General features: G+C 36.5%; 3 long non-coding RNA genes across 4 annotated transcripts; 2 read left to right on the forward strand and 1 right to left on the reverse strand.

The window, feature by feature from the left end:
* Nucleotides 1-15,252: 15,252 nt before the first annotated feature.
* On the forward strand, nt 15,253-16,039 carry LOC110674519. Its single transcript, XR_002498945.1, has 2 exons — nt 15,253-15,614; nt 15,678-16,039. It is a non-coding gene; the product is annotated as an uncharacterized LOC110674519 (long non-coding RNA).
* Nucleotides 16,040-16,618: 579 nt separating this feature from the next.
* LOC110678371 lies at nt 16,619-18,734 on the reverse strand. 2 transcript variants are annotated; one of them, XR_002501537.1, is made up of 4 exons: nt 18,607-18,734; nt 17,712-18,027; nt 17,572-17,641; nt 16,619-16,779 (listed from the first exon to the last, which is right to left on the reverse strand). It is a non-coding gene; the product is annotated as an uncharacterized LOC110678371 (long non-coding RNA). The 2 variants fall into 2 exon arrangements; XR_002501536.1 differs by having other exon boundaries at nt 17,712-18,732.
* Nucleotides 18,735-19,409: 675 nt separating this feature from the next.
* LOC110674520 lies at nt 19,410-20,337 on the forward strand. The gene is made up of 2 exons (XR_002498946.1): nt 19,410-19,911; nt 19,975-20,337. It is a non-coding gene; the product is annotated as an uncharacterized LOC110674520 (long non-coding RNA).
* The last annotated feature ends 4,442 nt before the right edge of the window (nt 20,338-24,779 follow it).

The raw sequence follows: 24,779 nt of genomic DNA on the forward strand, positions 1-24,779 counted from the left end.
AATATGAATCAATCCTACGATGAGTTCCTTAAAGAATTCACAGCGAAATTCTTCAAAGTCCCCGAGTTCCTGGTAGATCGACATATTTTTGAAGCAATTTATGAAGATGTCACTGGAATCAATAAAAAACATATAAGATGAATCCTTGAAGAGATTTCATGAATTAAGTTCTTGAATATAGACTCGGAGTGTACTGGTGTAACTTATACAGAAGTTTATGGACAAATACTTTAACTATATATTTGGAAATACAGGAAAACAAATCCTTGAAACTATTTGGAAGAAATTCACATTTTTTAAGAAAAAGCTGAAGAAACTCCAAAAGGTAATATCAGAAGAATTTCTGATTCTCGATGCAATGCGTATTACAATTCCTGGAGAATGCAATGAATAATTCTCTGAAGAACTTCTTGAAGGAAACCCTGGATAAACGATGTCCTGTAAAAACCCCTGAAGTAAGGCCTAAATATTTCCTAGGCCATTTTTCAAATTTATATTTTTCTGAAATATTTATCGGCGTGAAAATACAAAATAGGCGGCGGGACGCTGACCGGCGTATGGCGCGCCGCCGATACGTCAATCGGCGTCGGCGTGACGTAAAATGAATCGGCGGCGGCGGCGTGGCGCGGCGGCGCACAGGTCTAGTAGAAACACGTTTTGAATATGTGTTTGTCGACGAATCTTCTTTTTTTTTCTTGGCATATCGTTCCCACTGGGAGGAAGCTGGCTTCTCAGCTTAGTGTTAGTTTAGCACTTCCACATTTATTACCTGAGATCTTTCTCAGCTAATGACCTTTTTGCATGGATATATCGTGTGTCAAGAGTCAAGACTCTTTCCTTTACGAAAAGATCCGGTAATCGTCATACAAATCTCGAGCTCTACTTCTTTTTTGCAATCGTGCAACACGACTATCCGTGTAGAGGCGTCACTACTGTACTGTCACAGACAAACAGACATAACACTCTTGAGAAGCTCATGGTACATCCGAACGGGAATCGAACCCGGAACCCTCAGCATGGTCATGATGAATACCCGCGTCTTCACAGTTTCGGCTATGGGGGCCCTATAAAACCTGGTAGATTATATAACTGAACTCCATTTAGCGAAAAAAAAAACACTGCCACAAGGGCAGATTTGAAGTTCTGAGCTCCAGGATAGTTTGGGGCCGTCCATAAATGACGTAGCATTTTTTCAATGATTTTTTATACCCCCTCCCCCCTCGTAGCATTTAGTCACAAATGCAGACACCCCCCTTAAAAATACGTAGCATATCAAGCATCCCCCCCCCTATTTTTTTAAAATTCAAAACAAAGTTTGATATAAATAAATATTAATTTCTGACTAAAACGTCAGGATAATCTTACGAGTGATATTTCGACATACCGTATCGTTCAAGAAGTATTTGGGAAACAGTTCAAACAAACCGTTTAAGTTACGTAAGTTTGGTTCCAGTTTATACAGGATAAATTTAATTTATAGTACCTTTGCTGTTGTTAAAACCTTAAACAAGTTTACAACTGCGAATGTGGAAAAAAGGAAAATATTTTAATCGGATTGATAAAGCTAACAGCTAACATATTTTATAATATAGGGTAAGTGTTCCCTTAGTTGTTGGTGTTCCTATAGTTGCGGTAGGGCCGTTTTCACTGATTTTATTCCACTAATCACAGAACCGACACTGCCAATCGACGTATTGGCTTGTTGATACACGGAATAGTTAAAAAAAAGCGTTCAAATTGTTTTAAAACTGATGCAATATCACTAAAAATGCTAAAACTTTACTTGCTTGTACCAATAGTTGCGCTAAAGTGTTCCTATAGTGGAGGATTCCATAAGAAAACAACGGATACCGCAACTATAGGAACACAAATTAAAAATTTACCTCAACTAAAGGAACAGTGTATCAATAGTGGAGGTATTATTTTTCACTGACATGCCGTGGATTACTGCGATGAAATCATTTTTCTCATTAAGTCAATGGTCGTTACTTCCCATTACAACATTACCACATACAATTAATTGCGCATCTTGAAATTGGGCGTTTAGATGAAGATCAATCGTGCTTAGTACCTCCACTATTGGTACATCTACCCTATTAAACAGATTTTTTTTATATTAGAGGATTGTTTTTAAATTATTCGTGATTAAGTAACAGATTTCAGCAAATATATTCAACGAAATACCTTAATTTGGAATGGATCTCCGTCATCATTCTCTCAATACAAATCCATTCAACAGTAGCCAGATAGAAAAATAATGTGTTTCAAAAATCAGCAAATTGTAAACAATAATCTTCATTAATATGTCAACTAAACTTTATCATCGTTCCCAATACTGACATTTTCTTACATAACTTATAATGAAACAATGAAATGATAAAGGGCTATTTTGCTAAACTACCGAGTAAATTAGAAAACTGAATGGTAGGAATTTGATGTCCTCATTATTATCCAGGCTGTTCCATCAAGAGCATTGATACATCAAAACAAATCGATAAGTTGACTGAGTGGAGATCTCCTGAAACATTGAACGCATTGAATAAATATCTGGTTTTACTATAATAACGTTAACATGTGCCTAAATGAGCGTATTGCAATCTTTTGAAGAATGAAAACTTCAACAGAAAATATGAATGAAACTAAAACGGTTGATTTTATGTCTTGTTCCCAAAAAGAAAACAATATTTTTCCAAGTCGATAGAGCATTGATTTTAACCTAACTTATTAAACTTTTTTGCAACTGTTTATTTATAAATACAATAGTTTGGACACAAATACAATATAATATTCATAAAATCTGTTTAATTTTTTATCAAGAAAATTTTACATTTCTTGAACATTTTTTGATCCTATCATATTACTGTTTTGAAGCTGAATCATCAATTAATGACCCAAGTTTAATAAGTCAGACAAAAACGTTTGAAAAAAAAAACTGATTGTCATTTTTCAGCTTTTTACTGAAATTATTCAAAATGCTACGTCCACCAGTTGGGACCCCTCCCTTCCCCTCATCACACATCGTCACAAATTCGTGAAGTCCCCCCTCCCCCCTAAAATGCTACGTCATTTATGGACAACCCCTTTGGAAAAGCTTTTGAGATTCTCAGAGGTCAATAGATTCCGTTTGAGTTGAAAATATTATTATTTGCAGCGTTGCCAGATTTACGGAAATTTCCGTAGATCTAGGAATTGAGCACTTTCTACAGATCCGTAAGATAATTCTACGGAAAATGTATATTTTCTACAGAAAGCTACGGAAATTCTCATTAAGGACTGTTCATTTTATAAAGTGGACACTTTGGACATGCAATATCTTTTTAATTTATCAATGAAATCGAAATCGGTTTTCTGTACATCGTTCAACTAATATTGTACAATGCTGTGGTAATAAAAAAGTTACCAAAATAATATGATTTCACACTAATAAGGCACAACGTTTAGAACGGTCGATTTTTAGAGGTTATCAAAATCAAGGATTATTAAAAATCGGCAGGAAAATTCGACAATTTATATTTTTTATTTTCAAAAAATGGTTGTACTTAGAAAGCATCATCAATTAGAAGCTTGCTAAAAAATATCAAGTTATTTTTGGAGAAGCAATTTTGCAGATATCATAAAATCATTTTTTATCATTTTTTTTAAAGAAAAATATCTTAAATTTAAATGGAACTGATATGAGTAGAATTTTAAGGTTTAAAGTACGTCCAGACGGAAGTAATAATATAGTATTTATAATAAAAATAACTTACGCCTTCATAGAGTTGCTGATTTAGTCCCCACGTCATATTTTAGGCATAATAGAAAAACAAATAATTTATTTTCAGAAGACCACTCAAAGCACAATGACAATCATCAAGATTGGGAACACTGCTTGAATTAAATCAAATTTATTTTGCATGTACTATTTTCAGAATGTGTTATTCTGAGACTACCTATCAAAATATTTTGAGAAAAACGCTTACAGTTTGCTTTAGATCGATAAACATGCGTATATAATTTTAAAAGTATGGAATTTTTCAATAAAACGACCATAAAGAGTAAATTTGGTACCCAAGAATGCAATTAACACTCAAGATTTTGCTTTTTTTATATATAGTTTCTTAAGTAATCTAAACCAGTTTTGAACACGCTTAATACTTTACTTTTTTGCTGGTAGTAAAAAGATGGTGTATCAGCAAATTTGACCATAAGGAATAGATCACTAAAGTGACTCAGCGTCAGGAACTGATGGAATATTATTGATGTTTTTAAAAGCTCTACCTTAAGTTGAATAGTAAAGGATACCAACATATAATTTGTTCATTAAATTTAGGATTTTTTTCATGCGAAAAATAATGCTTAAACTTGACGAACAGTTTTTCTTAGGAGTTTTTGCAAAAACTATTTAGTTCTTCAACCGAAAGCATTTTCTAAGTTTCTGTATTTTCATAACATTGTAGAATAATAGTTGAACGATACACAGAAAACCGTTTACGATTTTATTAATAAATAAAAAAGATATAGCATAAACAAGGTGTCCACTTATAATGAACAGTCCTTATTCTACCGTAATTTACGGATTTTTCCAACGGAAATCTACGGAATTGCAATGCCGGGGATCTCTCCCCCCGCCTATCACTTTTCGTCTATGGAATGATTTCCAAAGAAGTCTGGCATCGCTGATTATTTCTAGCGCAAGCAACTACTGCTGTAAATTTCGGAATTGAGCTTCGGGATAGTCTGAACGTCGTAGAATATCCCAGGACATGAAAAGGCATGTGAAGCAGCGTTTTTCTTGACATAATAGGTATGTATTACCAAGTACGAACATCAATTGTGTTTACAAAAGGCATTTTAAGCTACTTTTATACTAATTATTCTATTTGTCAGACTTCTGCATGTTCAGGATGTTCTAGGTTGCCAAGTAGGACATTAAGGCATACACCTAAAATTTTTCCCTGACCGGGAAGTATATTTGCAAGGACTTTTCCGAAGACAGTAAATTTTATTCATTGGTTCTTTTTATACAGCCATTTTCCGACTGCGGTCATAAATGACCGTGCCGGCCCCAAAGGGAAAACTTTGATCATTTTAGCGAGAAAAATTACTGGCACAAGGGTAAACCTGAAGTTCTGAACTCCAGGGTAAATTGGAGGGCCTGGAATATCACCAACGTTCCTTGAAATAGCCAATTGGTCTGTGAGAAGGTTCAGTGAACATGGTAGATTATATAACTTCACTCAGTTTAGAAGGAAATATTACTGAAAAAATAGTAGACCTGAAGTTCTGAAGTGCTGGGGAAATTTTGAAGGATCTGCAATACCTCAATCGTTCCTTGAAACAGCATATTGATCCATGAGAAGGTTCAGTAACATAGTAGATTATATACTTTCACTCAGTTTAGAAAGAAAAATTACTGGAACAAGGGAAGACCTGTAGTTCTGAACTCCAGGGTAATTTGGAGGGCCTAGAATACCCTAAACGTTCCTTGAATTAGCCTATTGATCCGTGACAAGGTTCAGTAAACTTGGTAAGTTATAAATCTTTACTCAGTTTAGCAAGAAAAAATACTGGAATAAGTGTAGACCTGAAGTTCTGAACTCCAGGGTAATTTGGAGCACCTATAATATCCCAAACGTTCCTTGAACAGCCTATTGATGCATGAGAAGGTTTAGTGAACAGGAAAGATTTTATAAATTCACTCAGTTTAGCGAGATAAATTTCTGGAATAAGTGTAGCCCTGAAGTTCTGAACTCCAGGGTAATTTGGAGGGCCTGGAATACTCCAAAAGTTCTTTAAAACATCCTATTGATACGTGCGAAAGTTCAGTGAACATGGTAGATTATATAACTTCACCCAGTTTAGCAAGAAATACTACTGGAATAAATGTAGACATGAAATTCAGATTTCCAGGGTAATTTGGAGGGCCTGGAATACCTCAAACGTTTTTTGAAGTAGCTTTTTGATCCGTGACAAGGTTCAGTAAACATTGTAGATTATATAACTTCACTCAGTTTAGCGAGAATAACTACTGGAACAAGTGTAGACCTGAAGTTCTGAACTCCAGGGTAATTTGGAGGGCCTGGAATATCCCAAACGTTCCTTGAAATAGCTCTTGAGATTCTCAGAGGTTGGTAGATTCTATTTGAATTTGTAATGTTATTGTTTTTAACCCAAACAATTACTGTTACGGTTGTAGATTCCAAAGAGTGTGCTTCAGGATAGTTTGGACGTCCTAGAACATCCCAGGACATAGCAAAGCAAGTGAAATAGTGTTTTCGTTAAAAGAATAGTTCTGTATTATCTAGCCTGAACATCATTTATGTTCACAAACAGCATTTCACGCTTCGTATGTACTTATAGTTCAATTTTCCAAACTTCAGGATGTTCAGGATGTTCTAGGTTGTCAATTAGGTCATAAAGGCATATACTTCATATTTTTCTCTGATAAAAGAGTATATTTGGGACAACTTTGCCGAAGACAGTATATACATTTGTTCATTGGTTCTATTTTTACAGCCTTTTTTGTACTGCGGTCATATATGACCGCGCCGGCCCCAAAGGGTTAAATATGGTTAATGAACTGATTTTGACGAGGCGTATTTAAAAGGATTTTTGAATTCCCTGTTAAATGTTAGCTATCCGTCTTAGTTCTTTCAGTCCTGCAAAGTACTCAAAACCAAAATGGCAATGACGTAAATTCAATTTTAAGCAAAATACTCGATGTAAAAAATAAAATTAAGAAAATTTGATATTGGGGGCTAGATAGGCAAAACAGAGCAATTCTCGCTGAAACCAGGCCGCCATCGGCACCCATCGCACAGTGGGCAAAAACCGACCCAAAATCGCACTTATTTCGTGCCGCTGAATTCAGGAGGTGGGAAGTAGCTATTTTCATTGAAAAACATGCGAGGAATCCAATGGCGCCATTTTCATTCACCGCACGCCATCGGAAGTACCTCATTTTGCCCCATTTTCCCCTTTTTGATATGAAAACTAGAGTTTTTAGGAGTTTATTTGCTTCTGCTGATTAAAATCGATGAATTATATAATTGAAAACCCATCGACAAACCAAATATGTATATGAAAAATAATATTTTTGGACAAACTTGACCAATGTACCAGTTTACCCCTTTTTCCCCTATAATTTAGACATTTGATAGTTTCAATAAATTCCTCAAAACTGACACTTGATGTACAATTCATAACTCGCAAACCCTTCCATCAAAAGTTTGCGAAATGGACTGAGGGATATATCGAACTATGCGGACCACGACGAATAGCTCATGTTACCCCTTTTCCCCTAGTATTTCCTCATATATGGCAGTTTTACGATATTTCATATTACTGCCGCCAGATTTTCAATTCAAACCGACAAATCCTATTGTAAAACAGTAGTATGTGAAAGCAACATATGCGTGAATCATGATTTACGAACCATGGTAAATAGCTCATTTTGCCCCTTTTTCCCTATATTTAGCTATATACGAAGGTTTTACTATATTTCTGAATACCGCAGTTAGATTTTAAACTTTAAATATATAATTTATTTTGTAAAATAGTATGGAAAATTGACAGATGCATTATCAAACTTAACGTAGCACGGTGAATAGCCCATTTTACCCCTTTTACACTATACTTCGGAATATATGGAAATTTTACGATATTTCACATTACATTCGTTTAAAATTTCTTGCTGGAAACGCTCATGAAATCAGCAATCATTTCAATCATTTTCTTGGCCAGTTCACTTATCGATTCTCTTCACATTTCTTGAGAGAAATGAATAGTATGCTCCCAACAAACACACTACGCTCTATATCAAGTAATATATTGTGCTCTGCAAGAAATAACCACGAAACGCGTTTATCTTAAAATGTTCATGGACAGTCGCAGTGATAATAAATGTCTAAAAGTTTACCAAATTTACGTCTTTGCAGAGCAAATAAATCCAAGTCTACTAGAATTTTGACATTGCAATTGAATTGCGCCTATCTTCTCTCCGAAAGGACCTTAATTATTTGCTTTTATTGCAACATCAATATCAGACAAAATATGCTCCGGTAGTTTGTTGGAATTATCAACACAAAAAAACGTGTTCATCTCTGATAATTAAGTGTCACGACAAACAATCGTAAGATTAGTCAATTTTTACTTAAGGAATTTCCAGTTTAGAGTTGATGGAGCCAATTTTGTAACTCGAGTCGACCAAAACGACTCGACTGGATTAATCGTCGATCGGAAAAATCACTCAACACGGCTCTGTCACTCGAGGTTTTGTCAATAAAAGTGACGGGATTGCTATGGGAGTCGACGGATGACTTTTGAAATATGCAGCCTTCTTTGCTTAACTTGTCATAATCTCAGAAATTAGCTTGGAGTAAAATGCGTCAGTTTTGAGGATTATGAGAGGAAAAGGTCAAAATGAGCTATTTTCCTTTACTGGTTAAATAGGATATACGTATATGTCGCTTTTACTTACTGTGTTGCGAAAGGATTTGGTAGTTTGAGTTGAAAATCTAGCGGCAGTAATGTGAAATATCGTAAAATTTCCATATATTCCGAAGTATAGTGTAAAAGGGGTAAAATGGGCTATTCACCGTGCTACGTTAAGCTTGATATATGCATCTGTCAATTTTCCATACTATTTTACAAAATAAATTATATGTTTAAAGTTTAAAATCTAACTGCAGTATTCAGAAATATAGTTAAACCCTTCTTATATAGCTAATTATAGGGGAAAAGGGGCAAATTGAGCTATTTACCATGGTTCGTAAATCATGATTCACGCGTATGTTGCTTTGACTTACTGTATTGCGAAAGGATTTGGTAGTTTGAGTTGAAAATCTGGCGGCAGTAATATGAAATATCGTAAAACTGCCATATATGAAGAAATATTAGGCGAAAAGGGGTAAAATGGGCTATTCACCGTGGTACGCTAAGCTTGATATATGCATCTGTCAAATTTCCATACTATTTTACAAAATAAATTATATGTTTAAAAGCAGAGAGAAATCTGAATCTGGCGGCAGTAATATGAAATATCGTAAAACTGTCATATATGAAGAAATATTAGGGGAAAAGGGGTAAAATGAGCTATTCGTCGTGGTCCGCATAGTTCGATATATCCCTCAGTCCATTTCGCAAACTTTAAATGGAAGGGTTTGCGAGTTATGAATTGTAAATCAAGTGTCAGTTTTGAGGAATTTATTGAAACTATCAAAATGTCTAAATTATAGGGGAAAAAGGGGTAAACAGGTACATTGGTCAAGTTTGTCCAAAAATATTATTTTTCATATACATATTTGGTTTGCCGATGGGTTTTCAATTATATAATTCATCGATTTTAATCATCAGAAGCAAATAAACTCCTAAAAACTCTAGTTTTCATATCAGAAAAGGGAAAATGGGGCGAAATGAGGTACTTCTGATGGCGTGCGGTGAATGAAAATGGCGCCATTCGATTCCTCGCATGTTTTTCAATGAAAATAGCTACTTCCCACCTCCTGAAATCAGCGGCACGAAATAAGTGCGATTTTGGGTCGGTTTTTGCCCACTGTGCAACATTGGTTGATTATTTATTCTTTAAAGATTTACTCTTTCTTTTATCGAATAAGTACCTACATTGAATCTATTCATTGATTTTCTTTACAGGATATTCAAAAATTAAGGATCACATATAAGTAAATCAGGATATCCAGCCAGCTTTTCAGTTTGTACTGTTCAATTTATTTTTATACATTGATTTATTTATTTTTTGTGCAGAGAATTTATATGGTAATACGAACATCAATTGATAAGTAAATGAGAACCGATTAAAAAACTATACCATTTAATTACAACTAGAGTTGATTGTTTTTTTTTAACGCGTCCCTTGCATCCTCCTTCTAACAATTGACTCCATTTAGCACTTTTGATGAAAGACTCAAATAATTTTTAATGACCTAATGATTAAAACAAATCTCAAACAATTCCGACAAGTTTTAGCTATTTTCAATTTGATTTTCTTAGGACTGGCACGCACAAATCATGTCAAACTTAAAAAGGACCCAACTTCTTAATTTCCTTCTCTACCTTGTTCCGCATTTTTGATGCGACTTCCAAAAATTTTGTAGGGCTTGTCACGCTATGTCTGACCACGTAGTGTGACATATGGTGTACATTACCTCTTACTATCCTTTCCAAGACCAGTTTAGTATTGTTGTATGACGGTAATAACATTGGAAATAATATATTTTTCACTGCCTTCAGTATTCAAAACATTCACCCCTATTTTTGTTTGCGTTCGAATGCTGGATCCGCCGTAAACAAGAATGATGGTGATTGATTAGTATTTAGATTTGACAATTTGTATAGATTTTCTAATTGTTCCTTAAACATCAAATAGGTTGACGTTTTTTTCAGACATTCAACGTTTCGTCCCTTCGACGTTTTACCCTTTCGACGTTTTGGAATTCGACATTTTGGCATTCGAGATTTTGTCTTTCGACGTTTTGTCCCTTCGACGTTCTGGCCTTTTAACGTTTTGTTTTTCAATGAAAATAGCTACTTCCCACCTCCTGAAATCAGCGGCACGAAATAAGTGCGATTTTGGGTCGGTTTTTGCCCACTGTGCAACATTGGTTGATTATTTATTCTTTAAAGATTTACTCTTTCTTTTATCGAATAAGTACCTACATTGAATCTATTCATTGATTTTCTTTACAGGATATTCAAATATTAAGGATCACATATAAGTAAATCAGGATATCCAGCCAGCTTTTCAGTTTGTACTGTTGAATTTATTTTTATACATTGATTTATTTATTTTTTGTGCAGAGAATTTATATGGTAATACGAACATCAATTGATAAGTAAATGAGAACCGATTAAAAAACTATACCATTTAATTACAACTAGAGTTGATTGTTTTTTTTTTAACGCGTCCCTTGCATCCTCCTTCTAACAATTGACTCCATTTAGCACTTTTGATGAAAGACTCAAATAATTTTTAATGACCTAATGATTAAAACAAATCTCAAACAATTCCGACAAGTTTTAGCTATTTTCAATTTGATTTTCTTAGGACTGGCACGCACAAATCATGTCAAACTTAAAAAGGACCCAACTTCTTAATTTCCTTCTCTACCTTGTTCCGCATTTTTGATGCGACTTCCAAAAATTTTGTAGGGCTTGTCACGCTATGTCTGACCACGTAGTGTGACATATGGTGTACATTACCTCTTACTATCCTTTCCAAGACCAGTTTAGTATTGTTGTATGACGGTAATAACATTGGAAATAATATATTTTTCACTGCCTTCAGTATTCAAAACATTCACCCCTATTTTTGTTTGCGTTCGAATGCTGGATCCGCCGTAAACAAGAATGATGGTGATTGATTAGTATTTAGATTTGACAATTTGTATAGATTTTCTAATTGTTCCTTAAACATCAAATAGGTTGACGTTTTTTTCAGACATTCAACGTTTCGTCCCTTCGACGTTTTACCCTTTCGACGTTTTGGAATTCGACATTTTGGCATTCGAGATTTTGTCTTTCGACGTTTTGTCCCTTCGACGTTCTGGCCTTTTAACGTTTTGTCCTTTCGACGTTTTGGCATTCGACGTTTTGTCTTTCGACGTTTTGTCACCCAATCGTACCTGTCACACGATATACACATGCGTAATTGGTCGATTGACAAAAAGAACTGTCAGTTAATAACTGTGGAAGTGCTCATGAGAAGTTGAGATGCAGGCTTCTGTAACGTCAGAAAGAAGAAGAAATTTTATGGTAATAATTTGCACTTAAAATGCGTCATTCTTGGTAATCAACGTCCAAGTTGTCGAGCAAGGGTCCAAGGGTCTCTAAAAAAATAAACTTAATTTTCGAGTCTAGTACATGACTCTGATAACGGCCTTATAGCGGAGGTCAAATTACGCGTATCTGTCAATAGATACAAACTCTAGTGGAATTAAATGGTACAGTACTATATTCGATTTTCATTTATTCATAAGTATTCCACTAAACAATTCGAAGGTTTATTATTATTTTCAATTTTGATTTTTATTCCATAAATTATTTTTGAGAAAAAAAAAAACCTTGTATAATTTTTGAGGATATAAACAAACATAGCAAAACCTAGATGGTGTGGTTGAGACTATTAGTTTTCACACATGTATGTTTACCCATTTTTCTATGACGTAGACTAATTATTGAATTATAACGATAAACGTCATCGTCACCTAATGCTTTGAATATTAGATAGAATATGAAGTATTTTTACATCTCGTACATTGTTTTCGATCCATTTATAAAATAAATCATATGTATTAATCATATGTAATTAAAGTACATAAAAAAATATTTCTGAATTTTTGGGTCACCCTATTTCACGAAAGAGCACCCTAATGACGAAATAAAAAAAATACGGGTCCAATATTTTTTAAAAAGGCATGACTAGAACAATTTTTAAAAATAAACAAAAAAAATTTTTTTTTCGAACATCGACCGCCAAATGGACCGGGTCAAATGGACGGACCAGCACAATTGTGCTGGTCCGTCCATTTGACCCTAAAAAGTTCATAGATTGATAGAATAGCCAAAATTAAAAAAGTTTTGTTCTACGAGATGATGAGTTTATAAGGTAAATTTTGAAATAATCACTCGAATATGGTCCGTCCCGAAAGGGATATATGGGTGTTTATGAAAATTATTCATAAAATTTGAAATATATCGAGGTACGTTCAATGTGAGTCCAGTGGTAATGTAGTTTACAAACGTAGGAATGATTTTCGGGTGACTTAAGTACATTTAAGTAAGAATTATGCAACGTACTTAAACAATTTTGGCTGAAACCTGTATATATGGGTGTTTTTTCATATGCATACAAATTATTTATAAAATATGAAATATATCGAGGTACGTTCAATGTGAGTACAGTGGGAATGTAGTTTACAAACCTAGGAATGATTTTCAGGTGACTTAAGTACATTTAAGTAAGAATTATGCAACGTACTTATATAATTTTGGCTGAAACCTCTATATATGGGTGTTTCTTCATATGCATGAAAATTATTCATAAAATTTGAAATATATCGAGGTACGTTCAATGTGAGTCCATTGGTAATGTAGTTTACAAACCTAGGAATGATTTTCGGGTGACTTAAGTACATTTAAGTAAGAATTATGCAACGTACTTAAACAATTTTGGCTGAAACCTGTATACATGGGTGTTTCTTCATATGCATACAAATTATTTATAAAATATGAAATATATCGAGGTACGTTCAATGTGAGTACAGTTGGAATGTAGTTTACAATCCTTTGAATGATTTTCAGGTGACTCAAGTACATTTAAATAAGAATTATGCAACGTACTTAAACAATTTTGGCTGAAACCTGTATATATGGGTGTTTCTTCATATGCATACGAATTATTTATAAAATATGAAATATATCGAGGTACGTTCAATGTGAGTCCAGTGGTAATGTAGTTTACAAACGTAGGAATGATTTTCGGGTGACTTAAGTACATTTAAGTAAGAATTATGCAACGTACTTAAACAATTTTGGCTGAAACCTGTATATATGGGTGTTTTTTCATATGCATAAAAATTATTTATAAAATATGAAATATATCGAGGTACGTTCAATGTGAGTACAGTGGGAATGTAGTTTACAAACTTTGGAATGATGTTCAGGTGACTTAAGTACATTTAAGTAAGAATTATGCAACGTACTTATGTAATTTTGGCTGAAACCTCTATATATGGGTGTTTTTTCATATGCATAAAAATTATTTATAAAATTTGAAATATATCGAGGTACGTTCAATGTGAGTACAGTGGTAATGTAGTTTACAAACCTAGGAATGATTTTCGGGTGACTTAAGTACATTTAAGTAAGAATTATGCAACGTACTTAAACAATTTTGGCTGAAACCTGTATATATGGGTGTTTCTTCATATGCATACAAATTATTTATAAAATATGAAATATATCGAGGTACGTTCAATGTGAGTACAGTGGGATTGTAGTTTACCAACCTAGGAATGATTTGCAGGTGACTTAAGTACATTTAAGTAAGAATTATGCAACGTACTTATACAATTTTGGCTGAAACCTGTATATATGGGTGTTTCTTCATATGCATACAAATTATTTATAAAATATGAAATATATCGAGGTACGTTCAATGTGAGTACAGTGGGAATGTAGTTTACAATCTTATAAATAATTTTCAGGTGACTTAAGTACATTTAAGTAAGAATTATGCAACGTACTTAAACAATTTTGGCTGAAACCTGTATATATGGGTGTTTTTTCATATGCATACAAATTATTTATAAAATATGAAATATATCGAGGTACGTTCAATGTGAGTGCAGTGGGAATGTAGTTTACAAACCTAGGAATGATTTTTAGGTGACTTAAGTACATTTAAGTAAGAATTATGCAACGTACTTAAACAATTTTGGCTGAAACCTGTATATATGGGTGTTTCTTCATATGCATACAAATCTATATAAATAAAAATGGAATGGTGTTTGTATGTCACGAAATGGCTTGCGAACGGGTCAACGGATTTGAATGATTCTTTCTCCGTTTTGTTCGTCAAGGGTTCCGACGTGTTTGTGTGTATAAAAATCCCAGGATATTCACCGGGAAACTTGGATAAACGAGCGCGAACGAAACTGTCATTTTGTATGAGACGATCAATAGCGTTTTTTAACAGCCTACTTGATGGCAAGACGAAGTTTGCCGGGGCCACTAGTTATTTATAAAATATGAAATATATCGAGGTACGTTCAATGTGAGTACAGTGGGAATGTAGTTTACAAACCTAGGAATGATTTTCAGGTAACTTAAGTACATTAAAGTAAGAATTATGCAACGTACTTGAACAATTTTGGCTGAAACCTGTATATATGGGTGTTTCTTCATATGCATACAAATTATTTATAAAATATGAAATATATCGAGGTACGTTCAATGTGAGTACAGTGGAAATGTAGTTTACAATCTTATAAATGATTTTCAGGTGACTTAAGTACATTTAAGTAAGAATTATGCAACGTACTTAAACAATTTTGGCTGAAACCTGTATATGTGGGTGTTTCTTCATATGCATACAAATTATTTATAAAATATGAAATATATCGAGGTACGTTCTGTAAGTGTTCGTAGTTCAGTGTGTAGTGTTTTTGAGATTTTGTTTAAATTTAAAACGAGAATTTGTGGAAATAGTTGCAGGTAGTGTTTGTAATTGTCGTGAAGTTTTCTCCGTCAACAAACCCCATGTTAGTCCGTAGTATAGTAGCCTACCATAGAATGTCACCATCATCCATCCAACATACGATGCTTCCATCACCCACCACCAGAGGGATAGGCAGAGTCTATTGGTAACCAAAAACGGATAATGAAACGAATTATCAAGATGGACGGTCTAACGGGCACGATGATTTCACGGAGTCGACACGAATGGTCTGGGTCACTGACCAGGACTTAAAGGACAGTGACCCAGGTTTACTAAAAATCACTTTTCTTGTAATCCTCAACCAAATACGGTCGTAAACTGGAAGCGTAAGCTAGTGATAGTTAATTAGAACACGAAAAGACGCAGAGGAGTTGAGTGAAGTGGAATAGGACAGCAGGTAATCAGGTTCTTCCTCCAAGGCCGCTCTCAACAAACCTAACACCTTATTATGGATTCGTAGAACCCCGCTGTTTTGGACAGAACTTCGGTTCTGGCGGTTCAGCAACCGACCCCCCCCCCCTTTACGTTGTGGGCAGTTCCGGCGAAAACGCCGTTGACCGAGTCCGTCACCATACTCGGAGGCTCGGGGAATGGACGAGGTCCAGAAATGCCGTCATCGTCATCCCAAAATGGAAGGAGTAGGAGAGAAGCCGACCATCATCGTAGACACAGCAATGGAGAAGGTCGTGGTGATGGATGGTGGAAGAAGAGGGGCCCCGAAGAAGTTAGAAGAAAAGGACAGGTTAGAGTAGATTAAGAAAGTGGGAAAGCTGTGAAAGTAAAGGCCGGAAAAGTCCGGAATAAATGTAGTTTGTGTCGAAACCAAGTGACGTGAGTTTTTATGTGTGACAGTGCGATCATTCCCTGCCTCGCGAAAATCTGTAGTGAATAAGCATGCCGACCCTGAGGTTTTGAATCAGGGAGTCTCTGTGGTGCTCCCGATTGAGTTACCCGATAATTACACACTTTGGCGCCCATCTTAAAATCGTCTTATCGGCAGTTTTTTGAAAGGGTCAGTTCGGAAGATCGCACTGGATTAAACTGGTTTCGACGGAGGTCTCTGGTAAAACTTCCAGGCCTTCACAAACTTTACTTACCACATTTGGATTTACTCTTTCTTCTTTCACAGTTTGCAAAATTATTTCATTTGCAACGGAGGGGTTTTGTTGTCCAGTAACATTGTGATCATTAAAACGATTGTTCAAAAAGAACGTCGGAGTTCAAAACTAGTCATTTTTTAATATTAATTTCCTATTGGAGCAATTCTATGTGTTTGTGATGTGATTTCGGACGTGTGAAATGAAAAGGCCAAAAAGAACCATAGATTTTATTTACAATGAGTTATGTGTGATTAACTGTACAATTATAATTTTCAAATTTTCTAGATTTTCGAATTTTTTAGGCATTTTCAATTAACTAGGTTTTCAAATTTGTGATACTCTTAGCTCATAAATAGTTCTTTTTAATTTTAAATTTCATTGCAAACTACGTTGCGCGACAACACCCATTCAGAAGTGGTGATTGATATGATGAGCATTTTCGTCACTGTGGAGTTGAAACACCTGAAATAATACAAAAATGAATTATTAGTTAACTGAAATGTTTCATAAATAAAACTCATTAAGGATTCCGACAAATTGCATATTAGGGACGATTCAAATATTACGTAACGCAAAATTAGTCACTTCTAGACCCCCTCCCTCCCCCACGTAACAGGTTTTGTATGGAAAATTTGAAATTTTTGTATGAACCGTAACACTCCGCTGGACCCCCTCCCTCCCCCTAGTGCGTTACGTAATATTTGAACGATCCCTTACAGTCCATGAGAGAGAAAGAGAATAAGTAGATAGTAGTAGAGCATCACTAGAAATGAGAGTTTGATGTTTGAGAAGAGTTGAGTTTCCACACACAAACGACTGTTTGCGTGTTGGAGACTGTTTTTTTTTTATCAATGAACCATTTAGAAAATCTAATTCTTTTAGGTAAGAATTCCTAGAGTTTTCTACAATGTTGTTCTCCCGGTCAAAGATTTGCCTCAATCTGATTTGGCTGTGTTTTTTTGTTTGGTATCAGTCCTAGTACTGCGAATTTGAATTCGGGTACTAAGGCCAAATGATTTTCAGACTCTGTTGAGAGTAAAATGAGAGCAGGTATGCTGAAGAAGCAGTAAGAGTAGCTACAAGACCACTAGGTCTCTCACATACACTGATAGCTGACTACTTGGAGATGAACTGAAAAGTTAAAAGTTCTTCTTTTTCAGGGATTCCGGTAGAACACTAGAGGTGTCTGAGAGGAAGCCGGATTGTGGGTTTCTTGTAGTTGTAGGAGCAATGAGAGTTGCTGAGTTTACTCACCGAAAGTGAAATCATGTGGGTGTTACATAACTCGAATCCAGGGAAGTTCGTCTCAGCACGGACAGAGTTCCTGAAAGTGAGAAAGACGTTAATAGGCAAGTGTGTAGCGAATGGGTAGTACAACTGATATGGATAGTTACCTCTGTTAATAGTTCTTCTAGAGCCACTATTTCATTCAGTCTTCGTACGCGATGCTCTTCGGATGCTTGACCTCTTCGACGTCTTTTCTCAATGCTGCGGAGGCAGTGATTGTAAGAAGATTCTTAGGAAGTTTTAATTTGTGTTAATTGGGCCCATGTTCATGAAGATCTACTCACTGAGTACCCATTGTGGTAGTGAGACAGAAGGACGTCTACTAGCCTTCATTATCGGCAGCTGTCCTGATTGTAATCAGTCGTTTAATCAGGGGCAGTGTTAAAGCTGAATGAAGCCACTAGAGATGAATGGTCGTAGTACCTAAAAGAAAAAGCATTGATTGCGTGTATATTTGTGTTGTGGGAGTTTTGGTTGTGAAGTGTTTCCTGTTAATAGCTTTGTCTAGGAGGACTTCTTAAACCAAAAACTCGTTAATTCAACCAAAAAAAATATGAGATTTTTCTCTTGTAAATTTTGTAATTATTTTGCATGATGGCCATTTCTTTATTTTAGTTTTTGTGCATGTGTTGTAAATTTAGTTGAATTGTTATGATTTTTATTATGTAATTTTTATCAATTTAATTTATTGTAGGATAGAAATTGTTAGGAATATTAAGGAGAAAAGTTTTCAAAACTGAATTCAAATGAACCCACGAAATTATTCCAAAGACTAGCAATAATAAAAATAAAATCTAATTATCATCAAATTTTTTTGAGAAGCATAAAACATAACCTCAATTTTCAAAGTTATAATTAATTACTTAAATGTGATGGACTTCGATTTGAGAATTTATTCTTCTCTAGTGAAAATTTTCCGGGTTGATTTTGGCCGTCAATCTACGGGGATATTTCACTGGCCGGCAAAGAAACGATTCTCAGATAAAATTTCATCGCACTTACCACATGATCATCACCATCTCAATTGCATCCATTTCACAACAATCAATAGTTTGACATTTCGAAATCACCACAATGGACCGATGCACGAGTTCACTATCTGACGTTTGAGCGGTGCAGTGTTATTTACGTGACCTTGGCAACGAGTGAATTCGGCACCGCTCAAACGTCAAATAAGTGAACTCTTGCATTGGTCTATGGACCTATGCACGCGTTCACTAATTTGACGTTTGAGCGGTGCCGAATTCACTGGTTGCTATGGTCCCATAAATAACACGGCACCGCTAAAACGTCAAATAATGAACCCGTGCATAGGTCGATAGAAACACACACTTATAGACACTGTCTGAATCGAATTCGAAACAGAACGACCGTAACTCCGACAAACCGGTGAAAGATTTCATGTACTCGTTGAACCGTATTGTAGCGTAACTTTGCTCCATTTGTTTCAAAACTGTAAATAATTGTTAATATTGTAATGAAAAAAGTATTGTAAATTAGTTTTGTTGTGTAAATAGCTTTTTAAACAATCGTGTGGATAAAATGTGAGTCATTATTTGGAAGTTGCCAAGTTTCATACTTGTGCATTTGATCGCTGGAGACCAGAGCATTTGCGTTGACGGTCAGTACAGAGTTAATCTCTAAATTGTGAGGAGTTGGCAACAACGATGAAAACCTATGACCCCGATACTCTACCGTTAAACTCACTAGTCCAAAAATAATGTTTCATAAATGTTTTTCTGAATGGCTTAATCTAGTACGTTTCAAGTCAAATGTTTTGTCAACTACCGTCAGTTGAAGTGATTTTGTTCTGGTGTTGAGTGATTGTAAGTGTTCGTAGTTCAGTGTGTAGTGTTTTTGAGATTTTGTTTAAATTTAAAACGAGAATTTGTGGAAATAGTTGCAGGTAGTGTTTGTAATTGTCGTGCAGTTTTCTCCGTCAACAAACCCCATGTTAGTCCGTAGTATAGTAGCCTACCATAGAATGTCACCATCATCCATCCAACATACGATGCTTCCATCACCCACCACCAGAGGGATAGGCAGAGTCTATTGGTAACCAAAAACGGATAATGAAACGAATTATCAAGATGGACGGTCTAACGGGCACGATGATTTCTCTGAGTCGACACGAATGGTCTGGGTCACTGACCAGGACTTAGAAAACAGTGACCCAGGTTTACTAAAAATCACTTTCCTTGTAACCCTCAACCAAATACGGTCGTAAACTGGAAGCGTAAGCTAGTGATAGTTAATTAGAACACGAAAAGACGCAGAGGAGTTGAGTGAAGTGGAATAGGACAGCAGGTAATCAGGTTCTTCCTCCAAGGCCGCTCTCAACAAACCTAACACCTTATTATGGATTCGTAGAACCCCGCTGTTTTGGACAGAACTTCGGTTCTGGCGGTTCATCAACCAACCCCCCCCCCCCCTTACGTTGTGGGCAGTTCCGGCGAAGACGCCGTTGACCGAGTCCGTCACCATACTCGGAGGCTCGGGGAATGGACGAGGTCCAGAAATGACGTCATCGTCATCCCAAAATGGAAGGAGTAGGAGAGAAGCCGACCATCATCGTAGACACAGCAATGGAGAAGGTCGTGGTGATGGATGGTGGAAGAAGAGGGGCCCCGAAGAAGTTAGAAGAAAAGGACAGGTTAGAGTAGATTAAGAAAGTGGGAAAGCTGTGAAAGTAAAGGCCGGAAAAGTCCGGAATAAATGTAGTTTGTGTCGAAACCAAGTGACGTGAGTTTTTATGTGTGACAGTGCGATCATTCCCTGCCTCGCGAAAATCTGTAGTGAATAAGCATGCCGACCCTGAGGTTATGTGTCAGGGAGTCTCATGAAGGCTCCCCTCTGAGCTGACCAGCAGTTACAGTTCAATGTGAGTACAGTGGGAATGTAGTTTACAAACCTAGGAATGATTTTCAGGTGACTTAAGTACATTTAAGTAAGAATTATGCAACGTACTTAAACAATTTTGGCTGAAACCTGTATATATGGGTGTTTCTTCATATGCATACAAATTATTTATAAAATATGAAATATATCGAGGTACGTTCAATGTGAGTACAGTGGGAATGTAGTTTACAATCCTAGGAATGATTTTTAGGTGACTTAAGTACATTTAAGTAAGAATTATGCAACGTACTTATATAATTTTGGCTGAAACCTCTATATATGGGTGTTTCTTCATATGCATACAAATTATTTATAAAATATGAAATATATCGAGGTACATTCAATGTGAGTACAGTGGAAATGTAGTTTACAATCTTATAAATAATTTTCAGGTGACTTAAGTACATTTAAGTAAGAATTATGCAACGCACTTAAACAATTTTGGCTGAAACCTGTATATATGGGTGTTTCTTCATATGCATACAAATTATTTATAAAATATGAAATATATCGAGGTACGTTCAATGTGAGTACAGTGGGAATGTAGTTTACAAACCTAGGAATGATTTTCAGGTGACTTAAGTACATTTGGTGGGCTTCGTAGCCGTGCGGTTAGTGTCACCGAGGCATTTAGCCGCATCGTGCTAAGGAGTGTGGGTTCGATTCCCGCCTCAGGCCGAAAAACTTTTCGAGAGGAATGTTTTCCGACTGTTGTAACCTCTCAAAATGGTTACATTTGTTTTTTTTTGTAAATATTTCCTGTAAATAGTTTTTTTGTACATTATTATTATTATTATTATTCTTATTATTCTAATTATTACTCATATTATTATCCCTATCATCATTATTATTTTTCTTATTACTACCCTTATTACTATTATCATTTTTATTAAAATTACGGCTGCTAAAAATATAATGAATTTAAAACTGAAATACCTACATCTAAAATAAAATGAAATTAAAATGTGAATAAATAAGAAATATCGAATGCACTTCCCTTGAACATCCCTATCCCAATCATAACGCCTACTACCCACACACCACCAACAACGGTACCAAAAACAAGAAGGGAGAACTCAAGACCAACAATTGAAAAGGCCTCAAGTCCAAAATGTAAACAAATCGGTTTTCTGCTGATTTCAGTGTATAAGAGCCTATTCTTACTAAAACATACAATAGTCATTTAAAAATATGCATAAAAGTTGAAAAAATAACATTTTTCTAAAAGGCCCCATATCATTTTCCGCTAACCAGAATATTCATCGCAAATGCGGCCTTTTCTCAAAAAGGCCTCATTTCTATATCTGACGGAAACCGAGTTGAGGCCTGTTAAACAAACATCAAAATTGCTATGTAGATTGCGAAAAACGTTCCAAATTCACTAAGTAGATGCAGGTTATACTACGGAGCGACTGTTCCTTGTATTATTTTATACAGTGGTTATCTAAACGGCGAACATTATCGGGTTCCTGTAGACTTATGTATTTTGTATCATACTACCTAATAGCACCTGTGTCGGCCTGTCTGTACTTCACAAATTATCAACAAAAACACGATTTGGTTTCAACTGCATGAAAAATAACGTTCAATTGCAATATTATTTCAATTGAACCAATATTTCCATACATTTTCTCGACGACAAACTCGCGTAGCACATACATAATGTTCATGGACGAAGGGTTCAATCAATCACATATTTAATCAACCGCACGAATCTTCTCTTGCTGTAGGGATCTCCATGTACTTCACTTCACCACTTAACACTCTTCTACACTTCAAATTTCTTATTTCATCATCAATTTTGAATGATTTTCAAAAGGCCACATCAGAAGATGATGAAAAAACAAGCCACAACTAGAAGGCCTCAACACATTTTAGAGTAAACAAAGGCGTCAACTCACAGGCCTCATCAGCGTCGGCCGGCGTCTATGGCCACAAATGAAAAGGGCTGCACAGCTTTTGGTGAAATAAAAGCCTCATTTACTTTGACTCGTTTTTTTAGCAGGATTTTTTGCTAAAATGATAGTAATGAATATTCATAGCTATAAATCAGTTTATCTATCGACTTTCTGGACGATAAAATAACATACAATGCTTAAATTCATAATTTAAATTTGATTTATTGTTTGTCAAAACAAGATTGCATTTTTCTCATTGTTTACTTTTTGGAGATGAGGCCTTTTGAATTGTTAGTCTTGAACTGACAGCGCCGTTGGTAACCACCCGAAGCCAACGGAGGAATAAAACTGCTCGTCACCATTGCAGCAGTCTCCATTAGTGAACGCCAAAAAAGTTTCGGAAAAGTAGTGTTGCGTCCTCCATTTCGGTAGTGCCGGTCTCGTGGAAAAGCTTCAGAGAAGAACAGTTATCACCGAGTGAAAAAGGTGCCGAGGCAAATCCACCAGTGCAACACAATTTGGATGTTTTTTCCGGCCAGAGTGTACCGCTCTCCCTCCATTTATTATCCCTTTTGGAGGATCGTGAGAAGATTTGTGCCAACCCCACGACCGCTGGCGTGCCATTAGCCACTTTTGGCCCGGTCATCCGTTTCCAAGATAAGGACCAATTAGCCGGCTGTACGACCGCCAACCTGGCCAGTGGTTCCCAAAGGAGGATTCGACGTTCCGGAAATTCATCTGGCTGATGTTCGGGGCCCGATGTGCCGCTTCTTTTGCTACCATGCTACGACCATCTAGCTTTGAAGGAAGACCCAGCCGATGTTCCGGCATGCCCCGAAGACTCGGTGGACCGAAGGTTGGATGTCCTCTCCAATGATCATCCATGGTACACGAGCGACGGTAAACTGGTATGTGATATCCCATTATACCCCTTTTTCCCCTTCTTAAAATGAATATTAAGACACAAATGGAATAGATAATGTTAAATTGAACTAAATTATTCATTATTTCACCACGCTAAGCCCTGAATTTCCTCCATCTTGTGAATTCGGTAGTGTCCACCTTAAAAACGTAGATTTTGACGTAGGACTACGTCCAGGTTTTTTTTTTAAAGGGAAGTTCTTCCGCTCATCTCTCCCAATTTCCTCTTGGAGCAGCATAAACGACCCTGAGGCCCAGGACAAAAGCCCGGTTGGGGACAATAGTGGTTCCCAACCTAAAGAATCTCTAACAATTGGCGCCCAACAAAAATAATAAGAAAAGGTTTCCACTTCACTATTGAAGTGGAACCCTTTTCAGATAAGCTCCGGGAGGAATTGGAATCTCTAGCAGAGCTTGAATAAAATAGGTGCTTCTGGTTCGAAGGTTGGAAGACTAATGAATATTTATTTCAAATAACAAGCTTAGGTTGCTAAGGTTAATGGCGTAGCTAAGGATCTGATTGCGTAGCTAACATAAGTCGCGGGTTACTACACATCACTCCTCCCTAATCTGCGACGCCTATAAAATGGCAAAACTTCTGCTGGTTTGGTGTAGCCAGCGGTTTGGTGAATCCATCTGCCGGTTGGCTCGAAGTGGGCGTGTAGCTAAGTTTGACCACGCCGTTCTCTAAACTCTCGTGCACGAAATGATAGCGGATGCTAACATGCTTCGTCCTGGGATTATAGGATCCGTTGCCTGCGATGCTGATTGCTGACTGGTTGTCGCAGAACATCGGAACCGGTCCAACGTCGGTGAATTCCGACCGAAGATTGCTCCACCACATGACTTCTTGAATGCTCCGGGAGAGCGCCATATACTCCGCCTCGCATGACGAAAGTGCTACAGTCGGCTGTTTCTTCACATTCCAGGCTACGGCAGCACCCTGCATCGTAAAGACGTAGCCGGTTGTTGATCTGCGGCTATCTGGATCTCCTCCCCAATCGGCATCGCTATATCCGACCAGTTGTCCATTCTCGTCCCTCTTGTACTGTAATTTCTTCGTAGCCGTGCCCTTAAGGTATCGGATGATACGCTTAACAGCTTCCCAATGCTGCCTGCCAGGGTTCGATGAAAATTGGCTTACCGCATTCACAGCAAACGCAATGTCGGGTCGAGTTGTCTGGGCCACGAACGACAAACATCCTACTGCTTCTTTGTACGGCACATCTCTCATCTCCATTTTCTCTCTTTCAGTCTTCGGGGCCATCGACTTTTCCAGTCTACCGCTCGGATCCGCCGGAGCTGCTACCGGATTCGCATTCGTCATTCCAAAACGACGAACGATCTCCTCAATATACGCCTGTTGGTCCAACGAAAGCTTCCCTTCACGTCGATCCTGCTGGATCCGAATGCCAAGGCAGTGTGTGGCCTCACCCAGGTCCTTCATTTTAAATCGCT

This window comes from Aedes aegypti, chromosome 1, assembly GCF_002204515.2.
Source record: "Aedes aegypti strain LVP_AGWG chromosome 1, AaegL5.0 Primary Assembly, whole genome shotgun sequence".
In the NCBI taxonomy this organism is placed as follows: domain Eukaryota; kingdom Metazoa; phylum Arthropoda; class Insecta; order Diptera; family Culicidae; genus Aedes; species Aedes aegypti.